Source organism: Oryctolagus cuniculus, chromosome 3 (genome assembly GCF_964237555.1).
Source record: "Oryctolagus cuniculus chromosome 3, mOryCun1.1, whole genome shotgun sequence".
NCBI lineage: Eukaryota > Metazoa > Chordata > Mammalia > Lagomorpha > Leporidae > Oryctolagus > Oryctolagus cuniculus.
In genome coordinates, this window is record NC_091434.1 from 139,000,503 (window position 1) to 139,020,363 (window position 19,861).

Below are 19,861 nucleotides of genomic sequence, written 5' to 3' on the forward strand. Positions count from 1 at the left end.
CCGAGAATTCTATATCTAGGAAAACTCTCTGTTAAAAGTACAGCAGAAATTTTCTCATTCCCAGAAAAGCAGAAAAACACAAAAGACCTTTCCTGAACAAAAAAGCTAAAGTAAGTCTTTCATGCAGAAAGGAAAAGGATATTTGGAGCCATATGAAGAAATAAGAGTACTTGGGGCTGGCGCCATGGCTCACCTGGTTAATCTTCCACCCATAGCGCCGGCATCCCATATAGGCGCCGGGTTCTAGTCCTGGTTGCTCCTCTTCCAGTCCAGCTCTCTGCCGTGGCCCGGGAAGGCAGTGGAGGATGGCCTAAGTGCTTGGGCCCTGCACCCGCATGGGAGAGCAGGAGGAAGCACCCGGCTCCTGGCTCCGGATCGGCGTAGCTCCAGCCATGGCGGCCATTTGTGGGGGGAACCAACGGAAGGAAGACCTTTCTCTCTGTCTCTCTCACTGTCTGACTCTGTCAAAGAAAGAAAGAAAGAAAGAAAGAAAGAAAGAAAGAAAGAAAGAAAGAAAGAAAGAAAGAAAGAGAAAGAAAGAAGAGTAGTAAAGGTGTCTAAGAAGATGCATATGAAAAACAGGCCAGCACCGTGCCATAGCAGGTAAAGTTGCGGCCTGCAGTGCCGGCATCCCATATGGGCACCAGTTCAAGTCCCAGCTGTTCCACTTCCCATCCAGCTCTCTGCTATGGCCTGGGAAAATAGGGGAAGATGGCCCAAGTCCTTGGACCCCTGCACCCACGTGGGAGACCCAGAAGAAGCTCCTGGCTCCTGGCTTCAGATCAGCTCAGGTCCCTGCCGTTGCAGCCATCTGGGAAATGAACCAGCAGATGAAAGACCTCTCTCTCTCTCTCTCTCTCTCTCTCTCTCTCTCTCTCTGCCTCTCTGAAGCTCTGCCTTTCAAATAAATAAGTATTTTTAAAAGATACAGTTTATAACTTTAATTATGATTTTCAAAGATGGTGGAATAGCAATGGGACAGTCCGAATCACACAGGGAAAAATTAATGTTTTATTTTTTAAGATTTATTTATTTATTTGAAAGAGTTACACAGAGGAGGAGAGGCAGAGAGAGAGCTGCTGGTTCATTCCCTAATTGGCCGCAAAGGCCAGAGCTGTGCTGATCCAAAGCCAGGAGCCAGGAGCTTCTTCCAGGTCTCCCACTTGGGTGCAGGGGCCAAGGACTTGGGCCATCTTCCACTGTTTTCCCAGGCCACAGCAGAGAGCTGGATAGGAAGTGGAGAAGCTGGGATATGAACCGGCGCCCATATGGGATGCCAGCACTGCAGGCGGCGGCTTTACCTGCTACACCACAGCGCTGGCCCCTCAAAATTAATGTTTAGAAAGTGTTGAAACTACATGCCTGAGATAAAGCCATGGGAATTCGCAGCAGAAAACCCAGAGAGAACAGCAGAGATGGTCCAGGTCCATGGTGAAAGAGTAAATAAGAAAAATTGGGGGGTGGGAGTGGGAAATGGCAGAGGCTCTGACCTGGAGAGAACACCGGCCCCAGCAGACCAGGTGAGAGGGGCAGGGGAATCGCGGCTTCGAGGAACTGCAGATAGCAAGGGGAGGAAGTGCTTGGCGAACTGCTTCTGAAGTTACATGCAGGGAAGGAATAAATGAACGGATTTGGGGGTGGGGTGCATCTCCCTCCCCCTCCCCCAGCTGGATCTGAAAATGTAAATTGAGTCTGAATTACTGAAGACCTTGATACCATGCTAAGGAGTCACATCTTCATTCTGTAGATTGGAGAAATCCTTAATGGGGCATGTGTTTGGCCTAGTAGTTAAGACGCTAGTTATGACGACTGTACTATATTGAAATGCCTGGGTTCAACACCCGTCTCTAGCTCCTGACTCCAGCTTCATGTGAAACAAACCCTGTGAAGCTGCCATGATGGCTCACATAACTGGGCTCCTGCCACCCACAAGAAAGATCCAGATTGAGTTCCCGGCTCCTGATTCCAACCCTGGCCTAGTCTTGGCTGTTGTGGGCAGTTGGGCAGTGCATCGGTATATAGGAGTTCTGTCTCTGTCCCTCATAAAAATGAACGTTTTTAAAAAGTTGAGGAGCCGAGAAATAGCATCACGGCATCTGTGGTTCTGAAAGATAATTTTGGTGGCTGCTTGGGAAATGGAGGCAGAGGAGGAGAATGATAACACACGTACCAAGAGACGTTGTATCATCATCCCACATCCCTGTTAATTACACACTTCCCTTGTTTGGGTAATGCAAAGGAAAGTCACTCATGGAACCTTTAAGAGTCTGTGCCCTTGTCTGCCTTCTCTTCTTTCTGTGCCCATTGTCTCTGTATGACCTCATTCATAATCTGGGTTCCTACTGCATATGTGCAGACTCCTTAACATATATTTCCTGTTGTGTTTGTATTATCTCCCTCATACAGCCACATCAGAACTGCCTGGGACATGTTTTTGATGTACAGATTTTTTTTTTTTTTTACTTGACAGGTAGAGTTTTAGACAGAGAGAGACAGAGAGAATGATGTACAGATTCTTGATCCTCCCCTCTGAACTAGTAAATATAGATCTCTGGCCGGCGCCGCGGCTCACTAGGCTAATCCTCCACCTTGCGGCGCCTGCACACCAGGTTCTAGTCCCAGTCGGGGCACCGGATTCTGTCCCGGTTGCCCCTCTTCCAGGCCAGCTCTCTGCTGTGGCCAAGGAGTGCAGTGGAGGATGGCCCAAGTACTTGGGCCCTGCACCCCATGGGAGACCAGGAGAAGTACCTGGCTCCTGCCATCGGGTAAGCGCGGTGCAACGGCCGCAGCGTGCCGGCCGCGGCGGCCATTGGAGGGTGAACCAACAGCAAAAAGGAAGACCTTTCTCTCTGTCTCTCTCTCTCTCACTGTCCACTCTGCCTGTCAAAAAAAAAAAAAAAAAAAAAAAAGAGAGAGAGAGAGAGAGACTTCTTGCATGCCCTTATACCATATTGGAATGCACGGGTTCAACCCCTGGCTCTCGATTTCAGCTTCCCGGTCATGCTTATCCTGAGAAGCAGCAGGTGATGGCTCAAACAGTTGGGTTTCTTCATGTGAAAGACCTAGATTGAGTTCTTGGTTTGTTTTTTTTGTTTTGTTTTGTTTTGTTTTTTCTTGAAAGTTAGAGTTACAGAGAGGTGGAGAGAGAGAGAGAGAGAGAGAGAAAGAGAGATCTTCCATCCACTGGTTCACTCCCCAGATGGCCACAATGGCCGTATCTACACCTATCCAGAGCCAGGAGCCTCCTCCATGTCTCAGCATGGGTGCAGGGGCCAAGGACTTGGGCCATCCTCTACTGTTTTCACAAGCCATAGCAGAGAGCTGGATCGGAAGTGGAGCTGCTGGAACTTGCACCATCACCCACATGGGATGCTGTCACTGCAGGGAGTGGCCCTACCCACTATGCCACAGCACCACCCCCTCCCCCTTTTTTAAAGCTTTTATTTAAAGAATGCAAATTTGGGGGGCCAGAGCTGTGGCGAAACGGGTTAACGCCCTGGCCTGAAGTGTCAGCATCCCATATGGGCTACGGTTCTAGTCTCGGCTGCTCCTTTTCCAATCTAGCTCTCTGTTGTGGCCTGGGATAGCAGTGGAGGATGGCCCAAGTCTTTGGGCCCCTGCACCCATGCGGGAGACCCAGAAGAAGCTCCTGGCTCCTGGCTTCGGATCAGGGCAGCTCCAGCCATTGCGGCCATCTGGGAAGTGAGCCATTGGATGGAAGCCCACCCTCTCTCTCTGCCTCTCCTCTCTCTGTAACTCTGACTTTCGAATAAATAAATAAATCTTTAAAAAAAAAAAAAAGAAAAGAAAAAGGAATGCAAATATCACAGGTACAACTTTAGGGATATAGTGGCTTTCCCCCCATACCTACCTTCCCACCCCCACTCCTGTCCTACCGCCTACTCCTTCTCCTTCTCCGATCCCATTCTTCGTTAAGATTCATTTTTATTTTATTTTTTTTTTATTTTTTTATTTTTTGACAGGCAGAGTGGACAGTGAGAGAGAGACAAAGAGAAAGGTCTTCCTTTTTGCTGTTGGTTCACCCTCCAATGGCCGCCGTGGCCGGCGCACTGCAGCTGGCACATCGCACTGATCCGATGGCAGGAGCCAGGTACTTATCCTGGTCTCCCATGCGGGTGCAGGGCCCAAGCACTTGGGCCATCCTCCACTGCACTCCCTGGCCACAGCAGAGAGCTGGCCTGGAAGAGGGGCAACCAGGACAGAATCCGGCGCCCCAACTGGGACTAGAACCCGGTGTGCCGGCGCCGCAAGGTGGAGGATTAGCCTAGTGAGCCACAGCGCCGGCCAAGATTCATTTTTAATTAACTTTATATACAGAAGGCCATCTATACTAAGTAAAGATTTCAACAGTTTCCTCCCAAACACACACAACGTGAAAAATACAAAATGTAAAAGTAAAACTTGAGGACAAGTTTTGCAGTTAATTCTCTTTTTTTTTTTTTTTAAAGTAAATCAATTTTTTAATTTATTTATTTGACAGAGTTAGACAATGAGAGAGAGAGAGACAGAGAGAAAGGTCTTCCTTCTGTTGGTTCACCCCACCCCCCCCACCAACAAATGGCTGCTACAGCCGGAGCTACACCGATCCAAAGTCAGGAGCCAGGTGCTTCTCCTGGTCTCCCATGCGGGTGCAGGGGCCCAAGGACTTGGGCCATCCTCCACTGCCTTCCCAGGCCACAGCAGAGAGCTGGACTGGAAGAGGAGCAACTGGGACTAGAACTGGCCCCCATATGGGATACCGGCACTGCAGGCGGAGGATTAACCAAGTGAGCCATGGCACCGGCCCCAGCAGTTAATTCTCATAGTACAACTCACTGAGGACAGAGGTCCTACATGGAGAGTAAGTGCACAGTGAGTTCTGTTGTTAATTTAACAATCAACACTCATGATGTCAGTGATCACCCAAGGCTCTTGCCATGAGCTACCAAGGCTATGGAAGCCTTTTGTGACCCAAACTCCGACATTATTTAGACAGGGCCATAAGCAAAGTGGAAGTTCTCTCCTCTCTTCAGAGAAAAGTACATCCTTCTTTGATGGCCCCTTCTTTCCACTGGGGTCTCTCTCACAGAGTAGACTGAGTTCTGACTCCTAGCTTTAGTCTGATCCAGCCTCAGTTGTTACAGGCACTTCAAGAGTGTACCAGTGTATGGGAGATCTTGCTCTCTGCCTTTCAAATAAATAAATCAATAAATTGTAAAAAATAAAGTTCCTTGGGTACATCTGATGTACAAGCAGGTTTGCTCTCTGCCTTCCTCAGACAACTAACTCGGCGCAACTTCACTTCTTTCCAGTTCTCCCATCAAGTGACTTAGCCACAACAAGCCATTCAAGCCAAAAATCTCCGAGTGCATTCATTCTACCTTCCTCATCTCTGCTTTTCAAATGATATCCAAATGTCGCTAAGTCTCTGTTGATTTTCTTTCTGTTTCCAATTAACACCCTCCTGTGTAGCCCTAGGGTAGGCTCCTGGGATATTCTGATTTTGTTCCTTCCCAGTTCATTATCAGGCTGAGACCAACAGAATCTTTCTGGCACCCGAAGATGAGGGTGCCATGAAGCATGCATTTCAGTGCCTCCCTATCAGTTATGGAGTGAAGTCCATGCTCCTTGCCTGTACACAAAGCCCTTATAGTTTAGCCAGTGCCTCCCAACACAGCTGCATCAACCAACACTCTTCTCCCTTTTCCTCTGTGTTAAAAACCAGTTTCTAAATTCCTCAGATAACTCCCATTTCCATGAGCTTGCTGCCTCTACCTGGAACACCCTTTCTCCTCAGCTACTCATTTTCTGACTTCTACTAAACTTCAGCAATCATTCCCGGGGGCCAGTCCTGTGGCTTAGTGGGTTAAGTCGCTGCCTGCAGCTCCGGCACCCCATATGGGCACCAGTTCAATTCCTGGCTGCTCCACTCCCCACCCGGCTCCCTGCTAATGCACATAGGAAAGCAGCAGAAGATGGCCTGAGTGCTTGGGCCCTGAACCCATGTGGGAGACACAGAATAAGCTCCTGGATCCTGGCTTTGGTCTGGCCTAGCTCCAGCCATTGTGTTCATTTGGGGAGTGAACCAGCGGGTGAAAGATTCTTTCTCTCTCTCTCTGTAATTAAAATAAATAAATCTTTTCTAAAAAAGAAATTCTCTCTCTGTAATTAAATAAATCTTTTTATAAAGAAGAAATTGTGTGTGTCTCTCCCTCTCCATCTGTAACTCTTTCAAATAAATAAATCTTAAAAAAAAAAAAAAAAGAGTAATCTCTCCAAGAAATATCTTTCCTTAGAAACCCATTTCCCAGTCACCACACCTTGCCTGTCCTACATGTTCACATAGAAACTGCTGGATTCTATTATAGCACTTGTCACACTACCTTGGAATCATTGCTTCTCTGTACTGTTCCTCATCAGACTGGGAAATCCATTAGGAAAGAGACCATGTATTACTCAGCTGTATGTTCTCAGGATAGGTCTAGTATTTATTGACTATTTAACTAATGCTTGTAAACTAATGAATGAGTCTGTGAGAGAGGACATTGATGTGTACATCACAGGGTATGGGGATGCAAATGGATACAATAGAATAGCTTGGCTCTTTTAAGGGTTTGATAATACATTCAGTTTCTAATTGAATCCTGCCAACATTTTCAACTACATGCCAGTTAACCCCGTTAACAGACAAGGAAACTGAGGCACAGAGAGATTAAGGTGCCCCAAGAGTATAATGCTGATGAACAGAGCTGGGAATTGAACCCACATGGTGCACCAGATTTGTGATCAGCAATATTACCAATTGTAAGTTAATATATTGGATTAGCCAGTGTGTTTCACAAAGTCAGAAACTGTGATGAGAGGAAAAACATATAACCTCTATCTGGAAGGTTTGGAGTAAAGGGGTAGATCTGAGGTTCCAGAGGTAGGGGGAGGAGATGAGGAGCTGGGAGAACAGAGTGTCTCACGTGGAACAAACTCGTGTCTTTCTATTCCAAGCCACACAACTGACCAACACCTGAGTCACTGCCCAGGGGCTGATGAAGAAGCTTGGATCATCCATACTCAATTTGATCACCTGAAATAAAATCACTGAATTGGATTTAATTTCAGAATCAGTATTAGTGATAGAGATGCAGTCTGGTGCCAAAATGTAGTCTTCCCTTCCATCAAAGACAGACAGTGACTTCTAAGTGGAATATGTAAGTTACAGTGTTTTTACCCACTCCACAGCTGTCTTTTCAGTCCGTTTGTTTCCTTTGCTGCGCACTAGCTTTGTAGCCTGATGTAGTCCCATGTGCTTTCGGTGTCGTATCCAAGAAATCATTCCCTAGTCCAACATCATGAAGCTTTTCTCTCAGGCTTTTTTCTAAGAGTTTAAATTTCTGCCTTAAAACCTTTCATCCACTTTCACTTGACTTTTGTGTGTGGTGCACAGGTCCAACGTCATCCTAAGGATGATTCCAAGTTTAGGTATCTGTGCCTCTGTTTGGGCTATCATTTATTCCTGTCAGTTTGCACTATGGAATCTTATTTTCATGGGTATTTGATTCTTCAACTGTGTACAGGTAAGTTGTCATGAAAAAAAAAATAGTATTTGCCTGCCTCTTGAAAACCAAGTATTATTTGTGTTTCTTTCTCCTGGGTGCCCTGATGATTTCCAGGTGCTCCCCAATGACCACAGTGACTGATCACCAGACTCTGGAAGTATGGGATAAAACTCTCCTGGGAACTAGGTGACCATAGCCTTTGCTTTACTTTCCATCTTTGTCTCCTAATTCAGACTTCTCCACAGATTTATTCTGATAGATGCATAGTATCTTTTCATGTTCAATGCTCAAACTATTTTATAAAAGGTTTTAATCTAACATTTTTAATTTTCTTAAGTGGAACGTGGTGCCATCACACACTTTAGAAGACAGTGTGTCTCATTCTTCAATGACATTATCTTTTTTTTTTTTTTTTTTTTTTTGACAGGCAGAGTGGACAGTGAGAGAGAGAGAGACAGAGAGAAAGGTCTTCCTTTGCCGTTGGTTCACCCTCCAATGGCCACCACGGCTGGCGCGCTGCGGCCAGCACACCGCGCTGATCTGATGGCAGGAGCCAGGAGCCAGGTGCTTTTCCTGGTCTCCCATGGGGTGCAGGGCCCAAGCACCTGGGCCATCCTCCACTGCACTCCCTGGCCACAGCAGAGAGCTGGCCTGGAAGAGGGGCAACCGGGACAGAATCCGGCGCCCGGACTGGGACTAGAACCCGGTGTGCCGGCGCCGCTAGGCAGAGGATTAGCCTAGTGAGCCAAGGCGCCGGCCCCAATGACATTATCTTTTATTTTTAAGTCAGAATTTTTTTCTTTTTCTTTTTCTTTTTAAGGCAGATAGACACATAGATAGACACACACAGAGAGAGATCTTGTACCTGCTGGTTTAATCCCCATGGGCCTGCAGCAACCAGAGCTGAGTCAAGCCAAACTCAAGAGCCTGTAACTCAACATGGGTCTCTCATGTAGATGGTATAGAGCCAAGTACTGGGGTCGGTGCTGTGGCACAGTGGGTTAACGCCCTGGCCTGAAGCGCCAGCATCCCATATGGGCGCCAGTTTGAGTCCCAGCTGCTCCACTTCCCATCCAGCTCCCTGCTATGGCCTGGGAAAGCAGTAGAAGATGGCCCGAGTCCTTGGGCCCCTGCACCCGCATGGGAGACCTGGAAGAAGCCTCTTGGCTCTTGGCTTCGGATCAGCACAGCTCCGGCCATTGCAGCCATCTGGGGAGTGAACCAGTGGATGGAAGACCTCTCTCTGTGTCTCTATCACTCTCTGTAACTCTGTCTTTCAAAAAAAAAAAAAAAAAAAAGATTAAAAAAAAAAAAAGAACCAAGTACTTTAACTAACACCTGCTGCTTCCCAGGGTGCACATTAGTGGGAAGCTGGGATTTGAAATAGAATAGAGCTGGATCTCTAACCCAGGTCTCTGATATGCAGTGCAGGCATCTCAAGTGGCATCCTAACCACTGTGCCGCATGGCCACCCCAGGAGCCACATTTTTTTAATTTTAGATACTCTTATCATAACACCTATTTGAGTCTCTAAAGGTGTTATCCTATTTGATATTTCTGATTTACATTAAAATGGACTTTCCTAAAGTCTCTTCAGTTTCTTTATGCTACATTTACGGTTTATAAAGAAGCACTTTCCTCATGTCCATCCACATTTCCAGTTAGTTGTTCCATATGGGTTAGAATGAAGTCCAGAATCGTCATTTGCCTCACCGTTGTGTCTGCCAGCTGAGGGAGGATGTGCTTACCGAGTGAATAGCATAGCAGGCACCCGGTCTTTAGAACAGGCTCCTGGATGCCTGAAAAACTGAAGATGTTCACACTGTCACTTATTCCTGTGCCATATGTGCACAGGAAGTCCTGTGCCTCATTAATGCGGCAGCATCCATGTACTACAGCAGGCTGGGCAGTCCACCAGTCCACGCTGCCTGCCCCCTCAGTCCTGTCTCTCTCTCTTCCTTTACTCTAAACACTCTGTGCTCTGCTTTTTGTGCATTCACTTTTGAAAATAAAAGCATATAACTTTTTAAAGATTTATTTATTTATTTGAAAGGCAGAGTTACAGAGAGGCAGAGAGAGAGAGAGAGAGAGAGAGAGAGAGAGAGAGAAAGTCTTCCATGCATTGGTTCACTCCTCAAATGGCTGCAACGACCAGAGCTGGGCTGATCAAGAGCCAGGAGGTTCTTTGGGGTCTCCCACGTGGGTACAGTGGCCGAAAGACTTGAGCTATCTTCCACTGCTTTCCCAGGCCATAGCAGAGAGCTGGATCAGAGGACTTCCTGTTTTTTTGTGGGACTATAAGTCGATCAGAAAAGCACTCCAGACTTCTTATTTTACTAGCTCTACAGCAAATCAGTATCTGGGGTCAGAGTGACTCATCAACGATGTGATTAGAATGCTGAGAAACAGAAGAAGATACAAGTATTGCTCAACACAGGCCACAACAATCACCACTGATTATGAAGATAATAAAGTCAGCAAATGGGATTAATTGTCTCCCAAACACACTCTAAAAGATGATTTGAAATTTTTACTTGATGAGACTACATATGTGTCTTGGTGGAAACCACCATTAGGCCTTTCTTTCTCATTAAAGAAAATGTAACTAAATTAGAGTCACTCTTGTGTACTTAAATGCCATCTTAACAGAAGAAAAATGATGTATGTGGAATCTGAAAAACGGAGTCTTGGTCGTTTTGTGCTGCTGAAACACAATGCAGTGAGCACTGTAGCCAGGCATTCTGCACACAGATGCAGCCGAGCTAGCATTGAAAATAGTCACAGAATAATTCAGGAACAGGCGTTTACCTGTTCACCTAGAAGTTAAGAAACCTGCATCCCTCTTTCAAGTGCCTGAGTGTCATTCTTGGCTTTGGCTCCTGACTCCTGCTCCCTGCCAATGCAGGCCCTGGAAGCCAATGATGATGGTTCAGATACGTGGGTCTCTGTCAAACACCTGGAGACTTGCACTGATTCCCTGGCTCTGGGCTTTGGCCTCCCCTGGCCTTGGCTGTTGTGGGCATTTAGTGAGTGAACCCGTAGAAGAGAGTTCTCTTTGTCTGTCAAATAAATAAATTATTTAAAATTGGGTTTGTACTACAAACATAGGGACTTTTTTCTTGTCACCCCCCCAATTCAGTATAATGACTACTTACACAGCATTTACATTGTTATCATTTATTATAAGTGATCTAGATATAATTTAAAATATGCAAGATGTAAAAAGGTTATATGCTAAAATTATGCTTTAAAGGACATGAGAATCCACAAATGTAGGCATCTCCAGGCAATTCTGGACTCAGTTGCTCAGATACCAAGGGCAACTGCACCTGCAACTGAGTAACTTATAAATAGCAGTTCATTTTATTACAGTTGTGGAGATCAAGTCCAAGATCAAGGTGCCAGCAGCTTAGGGCCCAGACTCTGCTTTCTAGACAGTGCCTTTAATGCTGAATCCTTTGGCGGGAGGAACACTGTTCCTCACACAGCAGAAGAGGGGTGAATCCATTCCCACAGGCCCTGCTCATAGCAGAGTCATTCACTCATGTGGGCTCTGCTCTCCCATAAGCCCACCTGCCCCACTGCTGCTCTGGGTATCCAGTTTCAATCGGAGGTCTGGAAGGACAAATACCTTCAAAGATAGCAAGTGGATAACCTCTACCTCAAATGGAAAAATGTGGCAGGGTTTATTTATCCTATCAGTGTTCAGGAGACAGGATATTCTAATTTTTATGCTTAATGCAGGCCAACAAAATGAAAAATATTTAGTTACTAAATTTGACAAAAATATGTTTTTGAAGGATCGTCCCTGTGGTGTAGCAGGTTTAGCCACTGCCTGGGAAACCACCATCCCATATGGGTGCCGGTTCATTGCCCGGCTGCTCCACTTCCCATCTAGATCTCTGCTAATAGGCCTGGGAAAGCAGCAAGAACTTGGGGCCCTGCCATTCATTTGGGAGACCCAGATGTAGTTCCAGGCTCCTGGCTTCAGCCTGGCCCATCCCTGGCCTTTGTCATTTGGGGAGTAAACCAGTAGATGGAATGTCACTCTCTCTCCTTCTCTCTCTGTAACTTTGCCTTTCAAATAAACAAACAAACCTTTTAAAATGGTATATCTTGAAATAGAAACAAGTCTGGGGCCAGCGCTGTGGAGTAGTGAGTTAACTCCCTGGCCTGAAGGGCCAGCATCCCATATGGGTGCCGGTTCAAGACTCGGCTGTTCCACTTCAGATCCAGCTCTCTGCTATGGCCTGGGAAAGCTTGGGCCCCTGCACCCTCGTGGGAGACCCAGAAGAAGCTCCTGGCTCCTGGCTTAGATCGGTGTAGCTCCAGCCGTTGTGGCCAATTGGGGAGTGAACCATCAGATGGAAGACCTCTCTCTCTCTCTCTCTCTCTCGTCTCTCTCTGTGTAACTCTGACCTTCAAATAAATAACTAAATCTTTAAAAAAAAGAAATAAAAAAAAGAAATAGAAACAAGTCTCTTAACAATCTCTCTCCTCACAGCTGTCTTGAGGAAGAACTGACAGACAATAAATACATTGCACATATGAACGTATGCGGTTTGGTGAGTTTAGCATATCCATTCACATGTGAAGCTGGCACCACAGTCACATTAATGACCATATCCATCAGCCCCAAAAGTCTGTTTGTGCCACTGTGTGGTCCCTTCTCCCTACTCCTACCCTTCCCCAAGCATTCACTGCCCTGTGTCTGTCCCTACAGAGCAATCCTAATTTTCTAATATTTTATGTGTATTTTATGTGTATTGAATCTTGTGGGTCTGGCTTTAGAGATTCATCTGTGTTGTGTGCATCAATAGTTCATGCCCTTTCATTATGAAGTCATATTTTCTGTTCTACTCACCAGATACCAGAATCTTAAGAGTTATAATTCACCCTTGTCCCATGGACATGTGTCCTCCTGTAACAAAGCTTCCATGAATCCTCCTGTCCCTGGCAAAATGGATCAAACCAATTTCTGCAGGCACACAGCTGAGGGCAGCCTGTGGATGGAGCAGTCTCCAGCTGAGGAACGGGAGGCCTCTGGGAAGTCAGTGCCTCCCGCATCTGGACACTATCTTCCAGTCACCCCAACATGGAATTGGGGAGGTGTCATGTGAGCTATCAAACAGTGGATACACATGCAAAATGTCCTGGTTAATGATGACTAAAATATGGGAAAGACTCCGTTCTCTTCCCTCAGCTTCCATGTCATTTCAGACTGCCAGCGTCACCTGTGCAACACCTGTGAAGATTGGCATGGACACAGGGTACTGACACTTGGATGTTGCCTCTGTCTACCAAAATGAATAGTACATGGGGCCTTTCCGAGCTACCCTGCAAGGGGCCCATATGGCATTGTTCTTGATTCCCAGCATAACTTAAGGGGAAGCTGACACAATGTCCAGAGCCCTTGATGTCCTGCAAATGAAGGAGGAGGACGTCCTCAAGTTCCTTGCAGCAGGAACCCACCTAGGTGGCACAAACTTGACTTCCAGATGGAACAGTACATCTACAAAAGGAAAAGTGATGGCATCTACATCATCAATCTGAAGAGGACCTGGGAGAAGTTGGCGGCTCGTGCTATTGTGGCCATTGAAAAGCCTGCTGATGTCAGTGTGATGTCCTGCAGGAACACTGGCCAGAGAGCTGTGCTGAAGTTTGCTGCTGCCAGTGGAGCTACTCCCATTGCTGGCCTCTTCACACCTGGAACCTTCACTAACCAGATCCAGGCAGCCTTCTGGAACCACAGCTTCTGGTGGTTACTGATCCTCGGGCTGACCACTAGCCTCTCACAGGGGCATCTTCTGTGAACCTGCCTACCATTGCTCTGTGTAACACAGACTCTCCTCTGGGCTACATGGACATTGTCATCCCATGCAACAACAAGGGAGCCCACTCAGTGGGCCTGATGTGGTGGATGCTGGCCCGGGAGGTCCTGCGCATGCGTGGTACCATCTCCTGTGAACACTCCTGAGAGGTCATGCCTGATCTCTACTTCTACAGAGATCCTGAAGAGGTTGAAAAAGAAGAGCAGGCCGCCGCTGAAAAAGCTGTGACCAAGAAGGAGTTTCAGGGTGAATGGATGGCCCCAGCGCCCGAGTTCACCACTACTCAGCCTAAGGTTGCTGACTGGCCCGAAGGTGTGCAGGTGCCCTCTGTGCCTATACAGCAGTTCCCCACTGAAGACTGGAGTGCTCAGCCTGCCACTGAAGACTGGTCTGCAGTGCCCACTGCTCAGGCCACCGAGTGGGTGGGAACAACCACTGAGTGGTCTTAAGCTGCTTGTCACGGTCTCTGAAGCAAACATGGAAATGAGGTTGGCGGAAAATAAACACCAGTTTCTACAAAAAAAAAAAAAAATACATGGGAGGAGCCATCAGGCAGAAGACAGCAGAAGGGAAGGTGCAGAGGGAGGGTGTTTTCTACTGTGGAGAGGTGAGATCTTGAGTTCACCCTCCCTGTCCTTATGCTACTGATGGGTCTGTTACCCCTTTTCTCTTCCAAAGAACCTTGAACTCACTGAGAGGAGAGGGAGAAGCTCCCTGTCCTTCCCCACTCTTAGTTTCCGAGATCTTTCTCCATCCCTGGGCAGTGACATAAGGGAACTTAATTTAAGAAAAGTCAAATCTACAAAGCAGAAAATTAAGACCTTGATGGGAGGAGTGGAGGTGGCTCATATCCCATAAGCCTTTGCCAACACTACCTTGAAAGAGCAGTCTTCTTTCGGCGCCACGGCTCAATAGGCTAATCCTCCACCTAGCGGCGCCGGCACACCAGGTTCTAGTCCTGGTCAGGGCGCCGGATTCTGTCCCGGTTGCCCCTCTTCCAGGCCAGCTCTCTGCTGTGGCCCGGGAGTGCAGTGGAGGTTGGCCCAAGTCCTTGGGCCCTGCACCCCATGGGAGACCAGGAGAAGCACCTGGCTCCTGCCTTCGGATCAGCGCAGTGCGCCGGCCACAGCGCACCAGCTGTGGCGGCCATTGGAGGGTGAACCAACGGCAAAGGAAGACCTTTCTCTCTCTCTCTCACTATCCACTCTGCCTGTCAAAAAAAAAAAAAAAAAAAAAAAAAAAGCAGTCTTCTTTTTCTTTTCTGTGCACCATTTTTCAGGAGAGCACTATTTTTTAATTGAGATCTAATTCACCTACCATGAAGTTTACCACTTTCATTAGAGGTTGTTGGTGTATCCACAAACTTGTGCAAGTATTACCTTTACCTAACTGCAGAACATTTTTGTTACTCCACAAAGAAACTCCATTTCCCTTAGCAGTCACTTCTCATTCCTCTCTCATTGTTTCTTTTTTAAAAAATATTTATTTATTTATTTGAAAGCCAGAGTTACACAGAGAGAGGAGAGGCAGACAGAGAGGTCTTCCATCCGTTGGTTCACCCCCCGGTTGGCTGCAACAGCTGGAACTGTGCCAATCCAAAGCCAAGAGCCAGGAGCCAGGAGCCAGGAGCCAGGAGCCAGGAACCAGGAACCAGGAGCCAGGAGCCAGGAGCCAGGAGCTTCTTCCGGGTCTCCCATGCATATGCAGGGGCCAGAGGACTTGGGTCATCTTCTACTGCTTTCCCAGGCCATAGCAGAGAGCTGGATGGGAAGTGGAGCAGCCGGGTCTCAAACCAGCACCCATATGGGATGCCGGTTCTTCAGGCCAGGATGTTAACCATTGCACCATAGCGCTGGCCCCTCTCCTTGTTTCTGACAGCAGTTGATCTGGCTTACTCTGGGTCTGTAGTTTTCTGATTCTGGACGTTTCGTACAAACAGAATCTACAATGCGTGGCCTTTTGCGCCTAACTTTATTTACAGGGGCCGGCGCCGTGGCTCACTTGGTTAATCCTCCGCCTGCGGCGCCAGCATCCCAAATGGGCATCAGGTTCTAGTTCCGGTTGCTCCTCTTCCAGTCCAGCTCTCTGCTGGCCTGGGAGGGCAGTGGAGGATGGCCCAAGTTCTTGGACCCCTGCACCCGCATGGGAGACCAGGAGGAAACACCTGGCTCCTGGCTTCGGATCGGTGTATCTCCGGCCATAGTGGCCATTGGGGGGTGAACCAATGGAAGGAAGACCTTGCTCTCTGTCTCTCTCTCTCACTGTCTAACTCTATCTGTTAAATAAATTTTAAAAAAATAACTTTATTTACATAGTATAATACTTTCAAGGTTTACCCATGTGAAGGTGAAAATATGCACATCTTTTTAAAAGAAATATTTATTTATTTAAAAGGCAGAGAGACAGAGAGTGAAGGAGAAAGGAGAAGGAATCATATTCTCTCAGTTGGTACACTGCCCAAATCCCTGTAACAGCAAGGCTGATGCAGTCTGAAGTCTGGAATCAGGAACTCCACCTGGGTCTCCCGTGGGGATAGCGTGGACTCAGGTCTTGTATCATCATCGGCCACCTTCCCAGTGCATTAGCAGGAAGCTGAATTGGAAGCATAGTGGCCAGGACTCAAGCCAGACACTCTGATATGGGATGTGGGGGTCCCAGGTGGCCCAGAGGGTTATGCCTGTTGCTCATGCATACCGTATTACCTAATAATTTCCCTCCTGAACACCTACTTCCTAAAGCACTTTTGTCTGATACCCTCAAATTTTCCTCTTAGGGGTCCTGGAACCAATCCCCTGTGGAAACTGGGGGAAACTGCATGTTGTGTTTAATAATAGTAATTGTCTGGGTTTTCTGTTTAAGGTAAACATAAGGTGACACCAAAATCATGCCAAATAGAATTTTCAACATTCTTGTCTTATCGGATTATGGGAGAAGTGATAATTAAGGAGAGTAACATTTTAATGAGGCAAAGAGGTATTCAAAAAAGTGTAATAGGCCGGCGCCGTGGCTCACTAGGCTAATCCTCCACCTTGCGGCGCCGACACACCGGGTTCTAGTCCCAGTCGGGGCGCCGGATTCTGTCCCGGTTGCCCCTCTTCCAGGCCAGCTCTCTGCTGTGGCCTGGGAGGGCAGTGGAGGATGGCCCAAGTGCTTGGGCCCTGCACCCACATGGGAGACCAGGAGAAGCACCTGGCTCCTTGCTTCAGATCAGCGCGGCGCACTGGCCGCGGCGGCCATTGGAGGGTGAACCAACGGCAAAGGAAGACCTTTCTCTCTGTCTCTCTCTCTCACTGTCCACTCTGCCTGTCAAAAAAAAAAAAAAGTGTAATAAACTAGGAAATCTGATCCATTTTTGGAAGCAGTGGATTATATTTACTAAAATCAAACAAGCATAAATCAAAAACCAGTTAATAAGCTCACAAATCTAAAAGCCAGCTATGCAGACATCTTCAGCAAGCACACCAAGCAAGCCTCCTGCCTGACATACTTTAAAGTAATTCTCACTATAATGGGTGCTAAAATTGGCAACTAAGAAGAAGGTGGTCAAAATATCTTTACAAGCCTTTTTATTATTATTATTATTTGAGAGATGGAGAAGGACAGGGAGGAAGACACACAGAAAAATGGGGGCAAGGGGAGAGGGGTAGGCTCATCTGTCTGTTGGTTCATACCTCAAATGCCCTCAGTGGCTGGGTAATGTGTGCCATGAGGACTGGAGCCAGGAACCCACTCCAGGCCTCCTGTGCAGGTGTCAGGAACTCAGTGAGCTGTCACGAGTGTGTCCTTCCCAGGGTCTGCGTTGGCTGGAAGCTGGAGTGAGGAGCAGAGTCAGGAATTGAACCCAAGCACTCTGATGTGGTGTGGAACTGGTGACAGGCTAAAGGCAAGTCTCCCCAAAATCCTTTAATTCCCCCCAAAAGTGCATTTGTGTCTACAACCCCGTATTTATGCACACACAGTGTCGATACTGTGCTTCGAGGAATAAAGCACACACAGGGAGACCATGACCCTGTGTACTTCAGTAAAGCCAGGTGAGTGGTTGAGCATCTGTGAGGCGCAGTCGTTAGGATCCCAGCAGGGCCCGGGGGTCACTGCAGCTCAGCCAGCGCCTGTGTCCCGTAGTGGCTGAGGGCACAGACCCTGGTGCCTGATCGCTGGGGTCATGATCCCTGGTCAGTCACTGTGGGTTTAAGTTTATTTAGTTTCTGGATCTCAGTTTCCCTCTCAGTAAAGTGGGGACACTAAGGTCAACCATGTCTGAAGGTGGTAGTGAATTAACACGTGCAAAGCACTGGAACAGTACCTGGCGCAAAGCTGACACTGTAGGTGCTTGTTGGATAAAAGTAAAATAAAACAAGAAACAGAAGTCGGCTGCAGCCGACAGACCGGCGCACCCGGGTTCGGCCACGCCCCTTTCTCCCACCGCCCACCGCCCGCCGAGGGCGCCCTGGCCAGAGAAGCCGATGGTCCCGACCCGCAGCTGCTGCACGTGCCGGGCCGGAGCTTCCGGATCCTGCCCCGCCGGCCGCTTCTCCTCGGCTTCCCCTGGCTTCTCCGGGTGAAACCGCAGCTCGTGTGCGTCCTCTGCGCCGGCGAGGGACCTAGGGCGTCCGCGTGGTGAGAAACGCGCGGCTCCACGCACCTTTCTGCCGGAGAGCGTCCCGTGGCGAAGGAAGAACCCAGATTCCCAGCGTGGTGAACTCCGAGCGTGCGCGAAAGAAGAGGAGGTGGTGCCCGGGACAGAAGCAGCGGCTGCTTATAGAGCGAGAGCCATCAGAGCGTGGCTGCCAGGGCTCAGAGGAAGAAATGCTCAAGCCTCGGGGTTCCAGGAAATCAAGACAGCTTCAGGGTAGAGGCAGGACCGCGGCTGGGCGGCAGGAGTGGCGCTCTTTCTGCTCTGGCTGTGATAATGAGACCCAGAGAGCAGTGGCAGAGTGAGGACGACAGAGCGGGCAACAGGGAATCAGACTGCTCCTGTCAACCGAGCCGTCCCCGACCCGCGTGGACACGTGGGGAGCGTCAGGAACGCATAGAATCTGAATCTGGGGACCACGTTGGGATGACGTAGTGAAGAAGACCTGTGACAATGAAGGCGAACTGTGAACCTGAAGACATCCCCGCGATCCTGCTTGATCTTGGCTTTGACAGCTGCCGTCACAACCCATCTTCGAGGCAATTCTAATGTTTCAAAGTTACATCTCAAGTAAAGGCTAGAGAGTATATAGTTAAAGACAAATTCAGTTTTTGATGTTCTTTTTTGTGTTTGTCACAGACGTGGACAGTGAATTCAGGTTTAACTTCAGCTTGGTCATGGTGCTCACAAAACAAGGAAACACATTAGGTAGCTCATTTTATACAGAAACAATATCCCTTGTATACTTTGCACCTTCTGTGAGCAAGACTTTTAAAATATGGATGTTTACAGCTTTCTGCTGTGGCCCGGGAGGGCAGTGGAGGATGGCCCAAGTCCTTGGGCCATGCACCCGCCTGGGAGACCAGGAAGAAGCTCCTGGTTCCTGGCTTCGGATCGGCGCAGCGCCAGCCGTAGCGGCCATTTGGGGAGCAAACCAACGGAAGGAAGACCTTTCTCTCTGTCTCTTTCTCTCTCTCACTGTCTAACTCTATCTGTCAAATAAAATAAAATAAAATAAAATATGGATGTTTAGTAACTACAACAAGTTGAGCTTAGGGATTCCCAATTCCTCTTTTTCTTGCAGATTTTAAATTTCCAACCTGTTAAGTGCATTTGTGAACCAAATTTGAAGGGAGTTCTGGGTACCGGGTTCTTGCACAAGGTGTCTGGTGAACAAACTCATCAAATGGATTCCCAGCCGTGTTTTCATATTTATCAAATAACTTGGCATTGGGTACAGAAAGGTAAGGAAGCTTAGACTTTGTTTTATTAAAACTTGTACAGAGTCATTTCATAGGGCATATTCTTTGCTTGCAAGGGTTGTGTTGGGGGCACTGGAGGTTCAGAGCCTGGCACAACAGTCAGCTTTACTCTGACATCATCTGAGGGTAGGGGGGCTAGGATCTCATCAGATGGCATGAGTTCCGTGTTCTCTTCCTTGTCACCATGAAACTGACCTCGGCAAAATTCCCAGCCGTGTAACCCTGAAATGATTCCATCCACATTTCAGGTACCACCTCAAAGGGTGTTTTTGTTTTGGTTTTGGTTTTTGGTTTTGTTATCTAGACTAACTTAGAAGAAGCAATCTAATGGTTAAAGTTCTCATTTGTATTTTCTTGAATATTTTCCCACAGGTACTTGTTTAAGAAACTATACAAATCATTGCCCTTTGGTCAGAAAAATAACATCTATCTTACAGAAAATAAGCAACAGAATTTTCACTTCCATGGAACAGTGTAAGAAACAACAAATGGGTCACAGTGGTAACAAAAACATGTTTTCCACTGCTGTCCTCATGTTCAGTTTCTGCTTCTCTGTGATGTTAAGGCAAGAAGGATTAGTCTGCA

General features: G+C 47.6%; 1 long non-coding RNA gene and 1 pseudogene across 1 annotated transcript in view; both read left to right on the forward strand.

The window, feature by feature from the left end:
- LOC103348695 (uncharacterized) overlaps nt 1-18,745 on the forward strand; it is a 126,632-nt gene extending 107,887 nt beyond the window's left edge. Inside the window, exon 11 of the long non-coding RNA XR_011387375.1 lies at nt 17,173-18,745. This is a non-coding gene — a long non-coding RNA (uncharacterized lncRNA). The remainder of the gene's footprint in view (nt 1-17,172) is intronic.
- On the forward strand, nt 12,324-14,213 carry LOC127491799 (small ribosomal subunit protein uS2-like; annotated as a pseudogene).
- Nucleotides 18,746-19,861: the final 1,116 nt, after the last annotated feature.